General features: G+C 35.7%; 1 non-coding gene across 1 annotated transcript; it reads left to right on the forward strand.

Annotated features, from left to right (window-relative positions):
• Positions 1 to 2,284: 2,284 nt before the first annotated feature.
• Positions 2,285 to 2,390, forward strand: LOC128281928 (small nucleolar RNA R71). The gene has a single exon (XR_008272214.1). It is a non-coding gene; the product is annotated as a small nucleolar RNA R71 (small nucleolar RNA).
• The last annotated feature ends 2,546 nt before the right edge of the window (positions 2,391 to 4,936 follow it).

Raw genomic sequence — 4,936 nt, forward strand, 5'->3', positions numbered from 1 at the left:
AAAGCTCATGCTTCAAGGGTCTCAAAAATACAAAAATCATCAACAAAGGACATGAAAATCACTTACTTCTAGGGATGATAAGTTGCTAAAAATTTTTAAGTCCAAACACCCCAAAAAATGGCTAAAAATTGGTTGGGTAAGAAGATGAAAAAGGGATGATGTCATCTTTTTTTTATTTTATTTCTTTTTTAGTCAAATAAGCCACCCAATTTCCACCTAACCTTGAAAATTGTCTCATCTTTTTCTCATGGCTGGCTATGCTATCATAATTGGGTCTAATTTCCCTTTAAAGCCCCAATTTTATTCTATAGCTATTTGAAACCTCTAACTATCAATTTAAGACTTTTGCATTTTATGCGATTTAGTCCTTTTTCGCAATTGGGCTCACAAACGTCAAAATTAGCCCACCAAATTTTTCATGTACTAATATAAACATGCTATGAATCGAAAATAATAATAAAATAATTTCTCTGACTTCGAATTTGTGGTCCTGATACCACTATTCCAACTAACCCCAAAATCGGGCTGTTACATATAGTATTTTTCCCAACTGAGTGTTTTGATTATATCTCTAGTCTCACTCATCAATGATGCTAAGGGCTAGAAACCTCTCTCTTGAAATCTATTTTTCTCATTGAATCTCTATCAAGTGTTTCTCTTCCTTTTGTTGAAGATTTTCAAAATTATAAGCAACCGACTATTCATTGTGTCGGTTGTTGGTCATTATTTTGGAGTAAATTAATACAAAAGAAGTAAAGAATTCACGGAATCCCACGAAAAAAGTGGTAAACGTTGCTTTATGTGGCGATGACAACTTGGATGGTGGTGTATCTGGTAAAGCAATATATAGAAACTATATTAGGCTTTACTTATCGTCTAATCTTAGTGAAAATATATGAATATCACATTGAATTAAGAATGAAAAGTTGCCAAAAATGGCTTGTGTGTCGTGTCGTAGAAGATGCATGTTGTGACACGATAGTAGCAATTCCCCTATTTGTATCAAATTCAAGGATGTGTTGTGCCATATATAGGGTGTGGCACAACATGATAATGAATTTTGGTATGCTTAGGTTAACAGGGGTTGTGTGGCACCATGGGATTGTTGTGTGATGGCACGGCCTAAATTTGGCTTCTCCGAGCTTGTAAATTATCCTCGGTCTCCTTACATGCACCCTACTAATATCTAGCTCCTCCTTTGTCATCGAAAACCTATTTCCTTCTAATTCTAAACCTATTTGCTTCTAATTATAACACAAGCTAAAAGTTTAATTCCTAAATCTAATGAATGGAAAACAAATTAAAATAAAATATTTACAAATTAATTAAAATTGATGGTTTGAAATTTAGGTAGTAATACTGAACTTGTCTTATAATTCCTTGAATTTTACCAGCAATTTCAAGTGTTGGTCTTTCCTGTCTTGATCTTTCATAGTCTGATTTCCTAGTTTTACTTTAAGTATGGATTCAGTTACCTCTTCACTTAGCTCATGGTTTCGGCTTCCTCCTCTTCCTTTATGGGTTTATCTTTTGGCTTTAGTTCATTTTTCGTTAGCAATGCGATGACCTTTACATGTTTCTTCCTATTTCTTCGAGATTCATTTTTTGCATTATTAGGGATACTCTAGCTATTCTATTTTTGCATTATTTTCATCAATTTGATCATTTGGTCACAGAGGCTGTCTATCTGAGGTTCGAGTCGCCTGCATATTGCTTGGACTCATTGCATGTCTATCTTTATTTTTTTCATCTACCATATAATCGATCGAATCTTTGACCATATATAATACAATCATTCCCCACAGCTAGTTGTGGCATTGACTGAGATTGGTGAGGGGATTTTTGTCAATTTTGAACTTTATTTGCACCTCCTTAGTTGCCTCCCCTTTTGAAGTTCAGATGATCCATCCAACTAGGATTGAAGGTGTTTGGATAGGGATCCCAACCCATAGTGATTGCATAGCTTACCTCTTCTGGTTGGTTATCTAAATGGAGCTCCGCTTTTGTCGGCTTGACGAGTTTCTCCAAATGGTTGAGTTTCTCGAGGATTTGTTAAAGTCATTCGTCATTTCCTTCATTTATCATCCTTTTCACTGGAGGTTTTGATTGGTACATGAATCTCTTATTGTGCCACATGTATGAATTCATAACCATGTCTTCTATGATTTTATAAGCACGTTCGTATGTATGGAACATGAGAGATCAGTCGGCTGCTCCGTCTATGTTAGATCTAATGCATTTGTCAACACCGTTATAGAATATTTGGATCTAGAGCCATGCTTATAGTTCATGGTGTGGGCATTTCTTTAGCATTGTCTTGAACCACTCCCATGCTTTCTATAAGGATTCTCCTTCAAATTATTTAAAATTGGTGATTTCTTGCCTCAACTAGATGGTTCGACTAATAGATAAAAAGTTTAGAGAAATTGATATGCTCGCTACGATAAGTTTTAAAAATTTATAATTGACCGTTCTTGAAACTAACTATTATCACGATGAAGGCAAGTGTACCTATCGAACAGTAGTATAGCTTTAGCAAGACTGGATTGTCGAACCCAAAGGAACCAAGAGTACTAGTAATTACTTTCTTTTTATTATCTAGCCTAAAAATGAAGGGATTTGTTTATCTAAACTAATTAACTAAACTAAGGGTGCACAGAGAGAAAACTGGGGAAAAGCTTTTGGGAAAACTCGATTGATTAAGACAATACCCAAGGAAAAATCCACCTAGACTTCACTTGTTACTTGACTCTGAATCAGACGATTTATTCATTTGACTTGATCCGTAGAAATCCCTAAGTTATATTATTATCTCTCTCGAGACTAATAACGCCTAACCCTAGGTTGATTAATTGAAATCACTTTCTAATTAACACCCTAGTGTTGCATTAACTCGATCTATGGACTCCCTTATTAGGTTTCACCCTAATCCGGCAAAATCTTGTCACCCTATCTCTAGGCTTCAATCAACTCCGCTTAATTATGACAAATTTGCTCTTAGACAGGGACTTTTTCTCCTCTGAATAAGCGCATTAACTTGAATCAATATCCTGGAATATTAAAACAAGAATTAAGAACAAGTCAAATATTTATCATACAATTCAAATAATAATAACAAGATTCGTCTTAGGTTTCATTCCCCTTAGGTATTTAGGGGGTTTAATTCATAATTATGAAAGAAAACATCTCAAAAGAATAAAGATAACAAAACATAAAGAAAACCCAAAACTCTTGAAGGAAATTGAAGGGAGATCTTTAGTCTTGACGATGAATTTGGCTTCTGAGATGGATCAATCGGCTTTCCTTGAGTAATTCCTTGCCTCCTACCCTGTGTATCCCTTCTAAGTGCCTCATCAAGTGTTTAAATAGGCTTTAGAATTCCTAAAACCCCTCAAGAGTGGCCTTTTCCGAATAGAACTAAACTTGGGCTCGACAGGGACACGTCCGTGTGCTATTTATTCAATCCGTGTTCAAGGCTGTTACATAGGCATGGGCGTGTGGTATACCCATGTGATGAAGTCCAGGCCATGTTGATTTCTCATGTTGGTCCATTTTCTCCGTTTTCTGCCCGTTTCTTGCTCTTTTTACCGTTTTTGGCCCGTTTCTTGCTCTTTTTACTCTTTTATGCTCACCTAAGTATAAAAACATGAAATTAAAGGATTAGGAGCATCGAATTCACCAAATATAAGGATAATTCATCCAAAAATATGCTAAGCAAGGGATAAAAATATGTATAAATTATGGTTTATCAAATACCCCTACACTTAAGCGTTTGCTTGTCCTCAAGCAAAATCCTCAACTCACAATCAAAATCAATTCTTCTCAACTTATAATTCTCATCAATAGTCTCTCAAAATAAACCATAAGTAATCACACATTGAGAATTCAACTAGAAGAACATCAAAGTTTCAAACATTCCAAGTTGACCATTTTATCACGAAAACATAGGTGTCTCCCCTAATCTAAGTGATTACATTTGATTCAAAAATATCACAAAGTTTAACCTCCTCACTAAAGATTCACTCAAATCACTCGAGGTGTTTAAGGACAGTAAATGAAGCACTCATTAGTCAATATGAAAAGTTATTACCATAGGCTTGTATGAAAATCACATCTCCACCATTATGTATTGAGATGATACATCAATCGAAAGGTCTGTAGAGGGTTGTAACGTGGCTTTGGTTAGGTCTGTAGATGATACATCAATTTTGTTGAGTTGTTCTCTTGGGTTAGATTCAGTGTTACTCAGCAAGCTACCTTGTGGTCGTTCAAAAATCAATTTGGATAGTTGGCCTATCTGAGTTTCGAGCCCTTGGATCGATGCCTGTTGATTCTTAAGTGTTGTTTCGGTATTTTGAAAGCGAGTTTCTGACACCGAGATAATCTTTGTTAGAATCTCCTTAAGGTTAGGCTTCTTTTCCTGTTGGTAAGGTGGTTGTTGAAAAGCCAAAGGATGTTGTGACCTTTGATTTCTCTAACCACCCCACGAGAAATTAGGATGGTTCTTCCAACCTGCATTATAGGTATTACTGTATGGGTTATTTTGAGATATAGAATTATTATTACCCATGTATTGGACTTGTTCCTCCTCAGTTTTGGGGTTGAAGGATTGATATTCCGTGTGTGTTCCTCCTCTATTTGAATTGCACCTCATAACTAGATGTACCTGAGTAGAACCACAAAAATCGTCAATCTTTTTATGTAAGAGTTCTACCTGGTTAGATAGCATAGTAACCGCATCGAGGTTGAAAACACTGGCCACTTTCATCAGCTTTATCCTTATAACATGCCACTGATAGTTATTCAGTGACATTTCTTCAATAAATTTGTAAGCATCCTTAGGTGTCTTATTATTGATAGTCCCACCAGTGGCTGCGTCAACCATCTATCTAATTGAAGGATTCAGGCAATTATGAAAAGTTTGAACTTGTAGCCA

This window comes from Gossypium arboreum, chromosome 1 (genome assembly GCF_025698485.1).
Source record: "Gossypium arboreum isolate Shixiya-1 chromosome 1, ASM2569848v2, whole genome shotgun sequence".
Classification (NCBI taxonomy): Eukaryota; Viridiplantae; Streptophyta; class Magnoliopsida; order Malvales; family Malvaceae; genus Gossypium; species Gossypium arboreum.